General features: G+C 45.7%; 1 long non-coding RNA gene across 7 annotated transcripts in view; it reads right to left on the reverse strand.

The window, feature by feature from the left end:
• Positions 1 to 15,342, reverse strand: part of LOC105078995 (uncharacterized) — a 656,088-nt gene that overhangs the window by 634,705 nt on the left and 6,041 nt on the right. The window lies entirely within an intron of this gene.

Genomic DNA, 15,342 nt, shown 5'->3' on the forward strand with positions numbered 1-15,342 from the left:
AAATCATATTTCACATCAAAAATGTATGGTGCATGTATAACTGGGTATGTTCCTGGCAGGGGAGAATTTCCATTTTGACTTCACCTTGGTGAGAACCAAATTCTAACAGCTTTATATTTCTGATGAATGACAAAACATTTTCCTAGACTAGCTTACGATTCTGTAGCATGTCACCTGGTGGCCCTCTCAAAAGATATGTCCTAACCCCTGAACCTGTGAATTTGACCTTATTTGCAGAAAGGGTCTTTGCAGATATGATTAAATTAAGGATCTTGAAATTGTCCTGGACTGTCCGTTTTTCCAAAATGGTAGATGAAATAGTCCAGTAACTTCGGTGCATCATGAAGGTTGGGAGGGACGCTGGATTTCAGTAGCTGAGCAGATAGAGTTAGCTTTTTCAAAATGAAAAGACTGATACTGGTAACCGTAGACTATCAATCTCAGGCAAAATTCTGGAACAGATTTTCAGCATGCGAGCATGTGTGCGTGTGTGTATTTTCAGGGTAAGTTCCCATAGTATCATCAGGTTCCTCCCAGAAAAGCTTGTGACTCCTAAAATGATTAAAAACCACTGATCAAAGATTTCCTTTGGGAAAAAAATTTTTAAATCTTTGGACTCTTCTAATCCCCTCCTTCCCCAGGTGGTGAAACTAAGAATACAGCAGGAAAGAGGCTCATTCAAGGTCACACAGAAAAGAGCTAGAAGAATCAGGACCAATACCCAGCTCTTCTGACTCCAAGTTCAAGCTTTGCTCCTTCCGGAACTTCTCGCTGCCCCACTCCTACCTTTCCCACTACTTTCCCTTTACCTATAAACCATCATCAGCTTTTTCCAAAATGCTTTTTCCTCTCCTTCAGAAGGCATCAGGAGACTCCCAGAGCTCAGCTGTGGGAGCAGGGTGTGATTTATAAGCTCTTTGTCTAGAAACGTCTCATTCTTGAGAAGAAACTGACAGATCCTGAGCATAACACTGAAACCGAAAGGAACCCCTTTGGATTTGGAAATCCCCAGACACACCTCAGGAAATGAGGCCTGGGGCCGGGGTATAATGGGAAAACCACGCGAGGCTGACTGGAGATGACATGTCTCTTTAAAGTGCATCTGGGGTTCTTGGAAAGGAAGTCCAGGATCTCCGGGAGTAGAGTGGGTTCACTAAGGCTCCTCTGTCCTGCCAAGTTAATTCAGCTTTTTGTTCCGAGACCCTCTACCCTGCTAGATTAGGGAAAGGAAGTAGACATGGCTTATCTATATTTCTTCAAGCTCTTGGTGAAATTGCTTATAACGGGCAAGAAGGACTGTTAGAAGAAAATGTTGTTAGAAGACACAAACATGCTTCAGGGTTCGCTCTTGTCTTGCTCTGTTCAAACTTTTTATGAATGATAAAGGTAAGGATATTGATGGCATGCTTACTAAATCTGCATACCATATCAAGCTGGAATCATTGGCCTTTCGATCAATAAATCTTTATCAAAAGCTTCTAAATGAAGCCAAGGGCATGAAAGACACTTCTTCCAGCAAGAGCTCAGAGGCCAGAAGCAAAATAGAGAAGGACACAGTTATAAGGCTCTGCGGTTTGTGCTGCAGAGAGAGGGAGGCATGAGGGGTTATGGGAGTCCAGGAAACGGACCCCCAGCTAGATTGGGATTGCCATGTGGGGGTGACAGCTGAGGAGTCTTGAGAACAAGCTAGCAGTTAGCCAAGCAAACCCGGGAAGGGGGACGACGCACTGGAAGGAAGAGACATGCAGAAGCCCAGGTGCAAGTGGGCCCTGACCTGTTAGGAAAGCCGTGTGTGGTTCTGGGTAGCGGGAGCATCACGAATGGAAGGGAACCGTCTGGCAACTGGGAATCAGCGTTAGGGGACCAGTCCTCAAGGAACTGGTTAATGTTACTTAGAAATACGGTTGTTGTTTTTTTTTTTCTGAAATCATTTAAACGTTTGAAACAGAGCCTCCAAGAATGACCAGGTAGCAGGGGACACAGACAAGGAGCTCTTTCAATGCCGGGGGTGAGTGGTACACTGGGACCAGCCACATGGCCCCGCAGGGTCCACACTCATCTCCAGGCACTTCCCCTCCTCATTCTGCTCCAGCCACATGGGCTCGAAAGAGGCGAGCAATTTCTCGTCTGCAGGACCTTCACACTAGCTCTTGCCCCAGCCTGGAATGCTCTCCCATCCCCTCCCCCATCCCTGTATCCCAACTAAATCCTTTAAGTCTCGGCTCAAATATTACTTCCTTAGAGAAACCTGCCTTTACTTTACTCAAACACTCCACTTTAATAGCACTGATGACAATTCGAAATTTTTTTAAGTACGTATTTATTTGTACTATTGTTTAATGCCACCTCTTCCACTAGACTGTGAGCCCCTGAAGGCAGGACTGAACATGTTTTGCTCATGACTGTATCCTTTGTGATATGGTGGCCTTGGCAAGAGTAAAAAAGAAACGGCCAGCATCCAGACCCATGGTGATGTCTGCCTGGGCAGTGGGTTTAGGGACGTGTGGGTTCTTTACCTGGGTGTGCCCAATATCCTTTCACAGAAACAGCCCAGAAAGGCACTAGAATGCTCCCTGCCTCTCTCCTTCTGGGAGCAAAGGAATAGAATCGGTTTATTGCTGAAGTGGAATCAGGTATTTCTTCACAGTGATTGAAATGGGAGCAGACTGGTCAGCTGGACACCAGGTGGGGTTTGTTTCTGGCCAGAGGTGCCCCCAGGCCCCAGCTGGCTGACTCTGTGCCTTAGTCCCTGAGACTGAGTTCCACAGCCATGTCCCAACTGCCTGGCAGTGCAGGAGGACAGACAGACATCAGGGCACACTGCCCCTGCCTAGCCTCCTGCCTCCACAGATGCCAGAAGAGATGAACTCCCCCCAGGCTTCCCAGGAGCCCACTGTGGAGTTCCTGCATGCACCTCAACCCCCAAACACTCCCGGAGGGAAAACAACACATCCTTATATTATTCAACCCCAAACTGCACAGCAGGACCATGGGTCTGGTTCCAGTGAGCATGAAAACTCAAGCGTGGCACAACCCTCAGAACAACCCATCAATGAGCGTCCAAGAGTTCAGCAAAGCACCTGACCCAGCCCTAGTACCGACACCAAGAGCAAACCAACAGCTGTCCCAAACCCCACCTGAGCCTCACCCTCCTTGCTAGCAGCACAACCATCGGAATCCCAGCGCAGACCTCATCTGACCCAACACTAACACTAAATTAAATAACTAAAATAACTCCATACCAGATGCAACTCCAGTCAGTCCTATCCTGCCCTCAGCCCTAACTTTAACTCCAATTTCAACCTGAACTCAGGCCAAAAAAAAGATGGAAAGGAATGATCTTTGGGGGAGACAATCACCACTGCCCTGCAATCTGGTGGCCCTGGCCGACAGCTGTCTGCAATTTTTACCTTGAAACATGCCCTAGACAATTGTCCTTTGGGTTTAAAAATCTGATAGACTATTGCTGTTATTAAAGGATTTAATACACAGAAATCTATTTGGAAAGAACCAGACCTCGGAAGTCCATGGCTGAGAAATAGAGGCACTGCTGTTATTTCCTCTGCGAACAGCAGACTGGGATGAGAGTTCATAAGAAACACTCCTACCTGGACGCCTGGTCTGCCAGGACTCATTAGGAAATGGGATTCTCTTCAATTTATAAATGATGAACAACTGCCAGCTTCTAAGAAGAGAGAAGACAGAAGAATTCAAAGGGAGACGCTAGATTTTTAAAGAGAAGCTAGCTTTTTAAAGAGACACCAGCATTTTTCATTTCAACTTAATTCCAGCCTCCTCCCCACCCTGGAGGGCTGGTTAGGGGTCCCCAGCCTGTGACCCACAGGGTGTAAATCTAGATGTGAGGCAGGGAAAGTGGGGTTTCAGATCATGAGGTCCCAGGTAAGTCCCAGAGTTGTGCTCTGTTGGAAAAGGTGGAGGTCATTTTGGAAATGTGACTCCAAAATAGGCTATCAGTCAAGGGGAAGCAAGATGAGTAACCCAGGCTCAGACATAAAGCCCATGGGTGGGATGGCAGGAGCAGCGAAGGCCGACAAGGAACGGCAGGGCAGGGCCGGCAAACAGCGGGCAGTGGTCTGAAGTAATCTTGGCGTCCAGGTGCCAGCACCCTAATCAGCTCCTTTTTCCTTATTTTATTTTATTGTTTTTAATGGAGGTACTGGGGATTGAACTCAGGACCTCATTCGTGCTAAGCACGTGCTCCATCACTGAGCTATACCCTCCCCGCAAGCAGCTTTCACAGCACAAGCTCACATAGACAAGCCCGATCCCTTTTCTAATAACCCTCTCTTCTGATTAAAAAAAAAATGAAAATTAAAAAAGTACAAAAAATTTTTAGAAGCAAATTTAAATTAACCACAAACTCTTGACTTGAGTTATGGTCACTTAAAGGGGCAGGATGTTACAAGTATTTAATTATTTCAAGAATTTATCCTTTTCCCTCTAGGTTCAGTTACTGATATCTAAAAGAGAAAAACAAACAAACAAACAAAAACCTCCTGCTCCCTTTCTTTGTCCAAGAGGACAAAATCTCCTGAAAAGAAATCAAGGCCACAGCTGATGCTGACAGACCAGATTCTATTTCCTGCCCTGCTAGGGGAAGGCAGCTGTCCAATCAGAAAATACGTCTTGGTCATCTCCAGTGTGCTCAGCACACCCAGATACCATCCTTTCCCCGAAGACTTCCGCCTTTCACAAAGGCTACGAGTGGTCCCCGGGGCCAGTCCCACAGCATAACATTGACACACACTAATGCACACACACTCATATAATTCCACATCACAGCATCATACACACACTTGAACACTCACACATACATCCCCACTCACAATCACATGGATACACCCACTCACACACTCATATGCTCACGTCACACCAACATACACTTACACACTCACAGACTACACCTTATATACATATACTCACACACACTGACACACACAGTCACTGATAAACATATATACTAGGCAGTCACTTGCATCTTCTTTTGTACTCCCCTCACTCCTGATGTGAAGTCAGCTGTGGCATTTACCATATATAATGTCATTAATTATATAATGTCTCTCACTCCTCTCTGCCTCAGCCTGGAAACTTCCTAAGTTCATTTCTGTAAACTCATCTTCCTGTGCAGTGTCTGGCACATAGTAGGTCCTCAATAATGTCCACTGTATGAACTCGGAAGCTAGGATTAAGGACTTTGGTCCAAGGGACAAGTCATCCTCTTCCAGACCTCTCTTTCTCCTTCAAATTGAAGTTGGAATTGGGAGAAAAAAAACTAAGGGAAGCCCTCCGAAATATGCCAGGATGTAAGGCAAAGTTCTCCCAGTTCAGGTCTCAACTCTTCCCCTCCCAGGTTAGACACGGACAGACAGCACCCAGCAAGCCTTCCCTGCTAGTTCACACGTGCACATGAAACCTGTGACCTTATGAGAAGAGGCAGAAGAGGCACTGTCAATACTATAGAGCTACAGTAATCAAAACAGCATGGTATTGGTACAATAACAGACATACGGCTCAATGGAACAGAATAGAGAGCCCAGAAATAAACCCACAGACTTTTGGTCAATTAGTCTTTGACAAAAGAGTCAAGAATATACAATGGAGTAAAGACAGTCTCTTCAGCAAATGGTGTTGGGAGAACTGGACAGCTGCATGTAAATTAATGAAGTTAGAATATTCCCTCACACCATACACAGAAACAAACACAGAATGGCTCAAAGATTTAAACATAAGACAAGACACTATAAACCTCTTAAAAGAAAACATAGGCAAAACATCTGACATAAATCTTAGCAATGTTCTCCCAGGGCAGTCTACCCAGGCAATAGGAATAAAAGCAAAAATAAATAAATGGGACCTAATTAAACTTAGAGGATTTTTTTTAACATTTTTTATTGAGTTATAGTCATTTTACAATGTTGTGAAACTTAGAAGCTTTTGCATAGCAAAGGAAACCATAAGCAAAACAAAAAGACAACCTACAGAATGGGAGAAAATATTTGCAAAAGGTAAGACTGACAAGGGCTTAATTCCCAGAATATATAAACAGCCCATACAACTTAGTAAGAAAAAAACAAACAACCCAATCTAAAAATAGGCAGAAGACCTAAATAAGCAATTTTCCAATGAAGACATACAAATGGCCCATAGGCACATGAAAAAATGCTCAATAGCACTAATTATCAGAGAAATGAAAATCAAAACTACAATGAGGTATCATCTCACACCAGTCAGAATGGCCATCATTAAAAAGTCCACAAATGATAAATGCTGGAGAGGGTGTGGAGAAAAGGGAACTCTCCTACATTGATAGTGAGAATGTAGTTTGGTGCAGCCATTACAGAAAACAGTATGGAGATTCTCAAAGGACTGAAAATAGATTTACCATGTGATCCAGCAATATATACCCCTGGGCATATACCCAGAGGGAACTCTAATGCAAAAAGATACATGCACCCCAATGTTCATGACAGCACTATTTACAATAGCCAAGACATGGAAACAACCTAAATGTAATCGATAGATGACTGAATGAAGTTGAGGTATATTTATACAATGGGATACTACTCAGCCATAAAAAGAATAATAAAATAATGCCATTTGCTGCAACATGGATGGACCTAGGAATTGTCATTCCAAGTGAAATAAGCCAGAAAGAGAAAGAAAAATACCATTATGATATCACTTATATGTGGAATCTAAAAAAAAAAAAAAAAAAGACAAATGAACTTATTTACAAAACAGAAATAGACTCACAGACATAGAAAACAAACTTATGGTTACCAAGAGGGGAAGGGGGTGGGAAGGGATGGATAAATCGGGAGCTCGAGATTTGCAGAAACTAACTACTATATATAAAATAGATAAAGAACAAGTTTATACTATATAGCACAGGGAATTATATTCAATATCTTGAATTGAATACCTATAATGAAAAAGAATATGAAAATGAATATATGCATGTATACGTATGACTGAACTATTATGCTGTACACCAGAAACTGCCACAACATTGTAAACTGATTACACTTCAATTAAGAATAAAAAGAAAGAAAAAAAGTACAAAAAAAGAAGAGACATTGTCAGCTCTGCCTCTTGATCTCAAGATTCCCCCTGCTCCACCCTACTGTCCCCCTTCTCCTTTCACAATATTACTCCCAAATGAACCTTCTGCATGCTTAATTCCAAAAAAGAAGAAGGACAGAGGAGGGAAAGCAAGGGGAAGAGGAGGAGCGTGGCAGAATAGCTGCATCTCCAAAGTGAGATCATCACAGGCCTAGGTCCGACCAACCCTCAGCCTCCAGGAGCCAGAAACTGGGTTCCTGAGTCGTCCAAAGGGGGAGCAGATGCTGGGAGCCTGAGATGTCCTCAGTAGTTTTCTGCAGGATGGTGGAGAAAACTGAGTGGTTGATAAACCTCAGAAGAGAAGAGAAAGCCTGGAAGAGACTTGACGGGACTTGATGGGATGGGATGAGACAGGACACAATGAGACAGGACGAGACAAAGCAGCCCTAGATGAAGCCTGGAGAGTTCATGCCAACATTTGGTAGAGCAGTCAGCAAAGGAGACTCAGAAGCAGCAGACCCATCCCTAGGGCTGCCAAAGCCCCACAAGGCCACTCAATCTCTCTGGGTGAGGCCAGCCCCAGGCCACACCCAGGGCCCAGACTGAACATTAGCATGGCTGCAGAGTCTCCAACCCCTTTCCCCGCCGTTGCAATGGCCACACCACACACTGGTGGAAGGATGGTCTGCCCTCCACACGTACCCAGCCTGCAGAGCTAAGGCAGCTCTGGGAAATGTGTTCCCCTTGGCCTGACAGTAGGGGATCAGGGCTCGGAGCTGAGAGAAGGCTGGCATGGGGTTGGGTCAGAGCTGCAGATCCTTAGATCTGGGGAGGGAGAGAGGCATTGGGGTGGGGATGGGGGCATCTCTGTTCTGGTTCTGGCCTCATCACACATCCCTGATGCTTCACAGGTGTCCTGTGACTCCCCCACCCCTCCCAGGTGCCTCCCCCACCTCTTGACTGCACAAGCAGAGCCCTGGAGAGCTGACCACAGAAAACAATGCCTGCGGCTCCTGTAAGTGGGAGACCAGGACCTGCCCTCCTCCCCCACCCCCACCCCTACCACAATACACAAATGCTGAGTTCCCTCTTGTTCTTCTGCAGGGCCAGCAGCAGGCAAGAACTTCTACTGGACTTTTGGGGGCTGCTCTCCACCTAGGGACCCATTAGCATTTTAAGGTTCTTATTCCATACACATCCTGTCCTGGGATTGTCCTCTTCCTCAAGGCATTAGCACCCTCCCCATGCCTTTTATCACCCCAGCCCCACATGCCTGGGGTCAGCCTTCAATCCACAAGTGTCTGGGGAAGAGCCAGGAAGCCGGGTCACACTTCCCGGGCACATTTCACAGCCCATCCCTTTCTGTCCGAGGCATGTCCTGAAGTCCTGAGCCCCCTCCCACCATTCCTTCCTCCCACCACAAGAGGTGTTCCCATAATCAGTAGGCATCAGTGGGCTCTAATCAACCCCCTGTTTTGACTATTTTAGCGGCAATAAAAGGGCCATAAAGAGAAAGTCAGTGGGCCCTTTAGGAACATGGATCTCCTTCTCTGTGATATAATGAAAAACACCAAGTGCCTCCTCAGAGCCCTAAGTGACAGCCCTGGCAGCAGAGCTATTGGAGGAAGCCTAATTATGCTATAAATTAAAGGGCTTTTTTTTTTTAACCCAACATTATGACCTTTAATAAGATTGTTTTTACAACCGGCTGTCAATAAATCATGCAGGAGCACCAGTGAGAAGCATTCTCCGAGAGCCTCTGTGAATTTCATTAGCTGCAGTTTATTTGGCTTTGGCGAGCTACGATGTTTTTTAAATCTCAAATTAAAGGCTCTGAACCATAAAAGCTAATTCAGAGAAGTTCCTGTTTCAGCCTCTGAAAACAAGCTTCCCTAATTGCAGAAATTTAGCTAAGATGCGGCCAGGCCAGGAGGTCATTAGCGGGAAGCAATGACAAGTGGCTAGGGCTTCGCCAGGCCCAGCAGCCACGAGCCCCAGAAAAGCTGAAGGTGACAGTCCCAGGGGACAGCTGGCCCAACAGTGGCCCCTCGTCATGGGGACTGCTGACCTCACGAAGGACAGGCCAGCTCGTCAACTGGGGCTGAAAGGGGCTGGCCCTGCCACTGCAGCCAGTGTCCTTAGACCAAGAGACTGGGAAGGCCACAAACCTGCTTAATCCAAGGCACAGAATTCCTCCCCACACCAGCTGCCTTGAGTTCAGTTCTTGTCCTCCTTGGAACAGTAATACTGACTGTCCCCATGTTATAATCTTCCTGAAATACTTGTGAAAGGATAAAGAATAAGATCCCAAAGTGGCATATTCAGAGGAGTCGCTGTGGCAAAGGAGTACACAGAGTCAGCAGAAATAGCAAACAGAAGCAGAGAAGATGACACGAGGTGAACTGGCCACCTCTTAAGGAAGGTGGTGGGCCGGAGTGGGGCGCATACGCACAGCTCAGTGGTGGAGGACAAGGCCCTGGGTTCAGTGCCCCAGCACCTGCATTAAAATAAATAACTAAAAACCTAATTCTCCCCGCTACCGAAAAAAAGAAAAAAAAAGAAAGAAGGTGCCTGGTATGTGCCACAAGTACCTAGTTCAGACTGATATCAGGAGGCCTGGGTTTAAATTCCAGTCCTGCTGTTAATAACGGGACCTTGCAAGAGAAGAGGGTCCTGTTAAGACTGTGAAGCCAGACAGAACTTACTCAAACCCTGGCTGTGTCCCTTGCTAGCCCAGCGACCTTAGGCAAGTCGCTTCATCTGTCAAGGTCTCAGCTTCCTCATCTGTAAAATGGGGATTTTACTAGTACTTCCCCCAGAGGGTTGTTGAGGATGAAGAAGCAGAGGCAGGTAAGTCATCTAGCACAGGGCTGTTGTCTATAAGCTCTCAGTAAATATCAGCTGGTAACAATGGTATAAGAAGAATAATGGTATTTCCCTCTCTGGGCCTCAACTTCATCATCTGAAAAAAAGAGAGTGGGACTAAAGTGATTCAGAGACATAACCTCTCCTGCTTAAACCCTTTTAAGAATTTCCACTGCTCACAGAAAGAAATCGAAGCTCCTTGGAAGGAGCTTGCATGGTTGGGCTCCTGCTACCCACCCCCCACCTCCGCCCCCTGGTCCATCTCCTGCCAGGTGCCGCCCTTCCACTCAACAGAACTTACACTCCAGTATCCTCTGCCCCCGTCCCCAGGCACACATCTCCCTGTTACCCACCTGGGGCCTTGGACTCATTAATCAATAGAAATTGATAAGAAGCCAGATGAGGAATTCAGGCTTTACTGGGACTCGTGCTACTGCACAAGGGAGCAAAAACAAGTAACAGGAGGGTGGGCTGGTTCCCTAAATCGGGTGAAGGTAGGGGCAGATCAGTGGGTTGGGCTGGAGGGGTGGCTCACCCGGTCGGTGGTGCTATGTGTGCAGGGATCATGGGCAGTACCCTGCTTTTTCTCCCTGCACTTCATAAATGGCAATTGGTTTGTGGTATTTTTGTATCTTATTGTTCATAATTGCCCCGACTACGACTACACATGCATGCAGTTATTTTTAGTCCCTTATAATTTGTTTTATTTTTAATAATGCTACTAGGGATTGAACTCACCCACCCACCCCCACTTAGAATTTCTTTGTGTTCTGTTGCTTGAGGAGATGTCTGTCCAGGAGCAAGCACTCCAGTAAAGGGCCCCAGATCTCAGGTCCCAGCCTGTCTCATCCCCTCTGCCTGGAATCCCTTCCAGAGCCTCTTTACCTGGCTAAGAACTTCTCCTTCTTCCAGGTACCTGAAGTCACTTCCTCCAGGAAGCTTTCTAGTCCCTAATTCCTATTGCTCCAGTCCCACAGGATCTTCTGTAACACCGAGTACGTCCACTGTCAGAGACCTCCTCACCCTATATTGATGGTTTTGCCCAACCGACTGCTCCCACTGAAGTAGGTGCAAAGACCATGTCTGTCTTGGTCTCCTTGGATCCCCAAAGCTTAAAACCATCCTTGGCACATGGTATGCACCTAAAATACTTGTCAAAGAAACATTCATGAAATGGCATTCAGAGACATAATACCTAGAAAAAGCTATATGCAAAAAAAAAAAAAAAAAAAAGATTGCCTTGGAGAACGAAGAGAAACAGAGGCTGGGACCCATGAGGGTCCCATTCTCTGCACCCCCAACCCCTTCACCCCCCACCTGCCCAACGTCCACAATTCAGGATTCTTTTCTCCCAGGGCAGAAACATCAGTGGTTCTAAAATTTCTGAATGAAAACCATCCGTGAAGTCGTGCGTGGGAGACGAAATGCCAGCACGTGGGCGCCAGTGACTGTGTGGAAATCGTGGCATCTAGACTCACCTGGGCTTCCTTTGCTCTGCCTCATTAATCAGCTCCCCAGGTCATCGGGGTGTCTCGCCTCAGGCTCGCAGGTCTGGTTTTTGTATAATACACATCCCCCCCACCAGTTTTTATTTCATCTGCTTTTTCCAAGCAGCCTTTCCATTATTTCTGAACATTTGAGTTAAAAAAATGTAAATTACAGACGCCTGTGGATTGACGTCATGTGAAAAGAAGGCAGCTGTTTCCCCTCCCTCCAAACAGGGAACATGGTTTTTAAAACTAATAAACCCCTTAAACCTCATGAAGCCCATTTCAACCTTTTTAAACGGCTATTTTCAGAAGGAAGAAGGAAAAAGAAGAAGGAGGGAGATGTGTTTGGGGCAATGTCTTGGCAGGAGGGAGGGTGGTCCCAGCCTGTGCAGATGGAGTCTGTCCCTTTCCTTGGGTCCAGGGTTGCAGCCCGTTGAGAGCCTGGGAGGGGAAGAACCAGCACCTGGAGATAAGCCTCAGAAGTCCCGGTGGAGAAGAGAGACTGCATAGATGCAGAAGACAGGAATTTCATGGTTCAGGGCATTCTGGAGAAAGTGGGAGCAAAAGGATCAACAGAATAACTGTAGGGATCAGTTTTGACACCTAGGCTGGGATAGCAAGTGAGTGGGCTTGGGAGGAGCAGAGGGTGAGGTAGTGAGTCGGGAAGCGTGGTCCACATTGTCTGCCTTCTCTAGAAACAGGAATTGAATGTGGAGGAGACCCAGGAGTTGGGTGTTATAGATGGTGGGAAGGGCTGAGATAGCACCACGAGGAACTTTGTTCCAGCGAAGCCTGATCCAACCCCTAATGTGTGCAAGACTCTCCTGTTTTTCCACAGAGCATACCTCTCAGTCATCCTTGGAGACAGAGTCAAGGGTCACTTTCCTTTTCCCAGAGGGCTCTGGCTGACTGTCTACTTCTGCATGGGTTCTGTTCTGCCTACAGCCCTGAACCAAACACCTGGCAGAGACTCACAGAAGGCATCTAGTAATACTTTGGGGATGAATGAATGAACTAATATCAGAATGGATGAATGGATGAACGAGTGTCTTCTCAGCAGCTGTATTCTTTCTGGGAAGAAGCATAGATGCCTGTCCTCCAACAGACCAAGATTACACCCCCGAAACAAGGCTGCCATGTACAGTTGTGCAGGTACAAAGAATCAAAAAAAAAATTTCTTTCAAAGTGGCTTATCATTCAGAAAGCAAAATATCCCAATAACAGTTGAGAAGTTGGGAAAATGCTTCTGCACCCTTGGTGCCCAGGATTCACTCTTCCTTCTAGGCAACTGCAATGGAATGGAGGGGAGAAAGGAAGACGCAGGTCATGTGAGCGGAAAGAGACCTCCTTGAATCAGTCAATGTCCCTTCCTCGGCCGAAGCCAGGGAGATGTGGATGGGTTGCCAATCAAAAGGCAAGTGTCAGTGTCCCCCGCGACTTGAACTGGCTGGAGAAAAGCACATAGTCACCATTATCATTTCACTCTGGCTTATAATTCAGGGAGCAGAGGACACAGTCTCACGGAGCTGAAACTCTTCACACTAGAAGTAAAATCACTTTTTAAAAAATACAACTGATTACCAACTATATTCACCTCCTATTTGGATGTGAAAAATGCCCTAGAGGGAATTTTGGTGAGCAAAGGCCAGGATTTACTACGTATTTCCCACAAACAGGGCTCCCTGGTTTGTTCTGCGAGAAATGAAACCCAGAGGACCCACCCAGCAGGCTTCTCAGGCAAAAAAAGAGTCTAAGCCAGATTAAAAAATCCACTTCAGGACTTTTTTACTGCTGGGGTGGGTTGCAGAACTGTCAATGGGCAAGAAAATAGCACATCTGGAATGTGGCTCTGTCCCCTCGTTGGCTGGTATAACTCAACACGTACATTAGATCTTTTTTTTTTTTTTTTTTTTTTTTGGTTTTTGGTTTTTGGTTTTTTTTTTTAATGGCCAAGATTTATCTGGCTTCTATTCATTTTTTTTAAATCCAGGGTGAATATGATTGTTAAGTTCTGTACGTTTACATTTGTGTAAATTAAAAGCCATATTTCATTCCTGGGGAGATCTCTCGCTCGCCTTAGAGGTAAAAGTGGCCAGACTAAGCACTGTGATCCAAGACTCCGTCAGCCACCTCGCCCAGAAGATACTTACAGAGAGAGAGAGCGTGCTTGTGATTTTCTTCCCTACAGCTATATCCCCTTTGTGCCTTTATAAAATCTGGTTCTGGAAAAGTCAGCGCCAAGATGCTCAAACTGAAAGTAGACTTTTGGATTAATTTAGTCAGTCATGTTCTGACCGTGGCAACAAGAGGCTGTTACAGGCCTTTTCTGCAGCAAGCAAATTGGTTTGTAAGATTGATACAGCCATTTTAACTCCTGAAGGGATCTGAGAGGTGAGTGAGTAGACCCTTCTGGAGACAGTGATCTCTTGCTTTTCTGGTCAGGGACTGACATCAGTTTTGACCAGAAGGAAATGTCTTTTTCATGGAAGTCCACACTTGGCATTTGCTCTTAAGTTAAAAGCAAGAGCAATGTAATAAACGTTTGGTAACAACCCCCCACATGCTTAGATTTATTGGCTAGTTAAATCTTTAATGGTTAAAGTTAAAAACCTTTTATTTCAATGGCCTGGGGATTTGCACAGCTGGAAGGTTGCATTTTAATATATTCAAATTGGAATGGAAAAGCCAAAATGACCAAGACATTGACTTTCTTTCTTGGATATTCCCAAGCTGGTAGTAAGCAGACAACAGGCTTAGCGCTGGGGTCCCCTCTTCAACCCAAGCCAAGCCCAAAGGGGGAAGACAAGTGTGGGAGAAGGGAGTAGCTGCAAGGGGCCCATTTGGATGGCTCTCTTTCCACCTGCGCTCACCTGTTCTTGTTCTCCACCCAAATAGTTGAGAAATCAAGGCACAACAATATGCTGGTTCTGCCACTCAAGTGACCCGTCTTGGCTGGGTCATAACCTGCCAGTGTCACCCTTCTGGAAATTCCCTAGTTTGGTGGCCTGGATTGAAAATGTGGCTCGCAACAACAGTGGCAAAGGTGCTGGGGTAACTGAGTTGATGGGGGTTGATAATGTGATGAAGGGAGATGGGGAAGAATGGAAGACATTGAGGCATAACAGAAGTATAGAATTTGAGATATGAAGTGGGAGCGACGGACGGGACCAGGGGTGGTGCTGATGACATCTAACCAAATGTAAGGAGTTTCACATTGCTTTACATGAATTATTTCTTGGCTTCTCCAATTTGGTACTATTTTAGTCTCCTTTTACAGATAAAGAAACTGAGGTATATAGAGATTAAGCAACTTGCCCAAGATCATGTGGCTAGAGAAAGATGGAGCCAGGATTCAAACCCAGGCAATCTGACTCAAGAGCCTACAATCTTAATGGGACCTTTAAAGATGGGCAGGTGGTGAGTATAGCTCAGTGGCAGAACACATGCTTAGCATGCATGGGGTCCTGGGCTCAATCCCCAGTCCTTCTATTTTTTTTTTTTTTTAAAAAGCTGGGGATGGGAATACTTGAGGTCTTGGATATTAAGGAACATGAGTGTTAAAATCACTGTTAAAGCAGAATCAACAAGGACATCTCCATCACTTTCATGAGATGGAGACATGATAATGAGGAAAATCTCATTTTCACACACATCCACACTTCATCCCAGCAGTTCCTTATGCACCTTAATGCACAGATACAAGTACTGACAAAGATGTCCATGCACCCATCCACTCACTTCATAGGCACACACTTCAGAAACACAGACATCATGGTACCAATGCTTTCACACAGAGGTAACAACACTCAAACTCGCATTCTGGCACCATGTATGTGTGCACACATACACACACACATATTTGTGCACGCCAGAGGATATACCAGACGCAGTTATCTCTTTGTGA

This window comes from Camelus bactrianus, chromosome 15 (genome assembly GCF_048773025.1).
Source record: "Camelus bactrianus isolate YW-2024 breed Bactrian camel chromosome 15, ASM4877302v1, whole genome shotgun sequence".
In the NCBI taxonomy this organism is placed as follows: Eukaryota; Metazoa; Chordata; class Mammalia; order Artiodactyla; family Camelidae; genus Camelus; species Camelus bactrianus.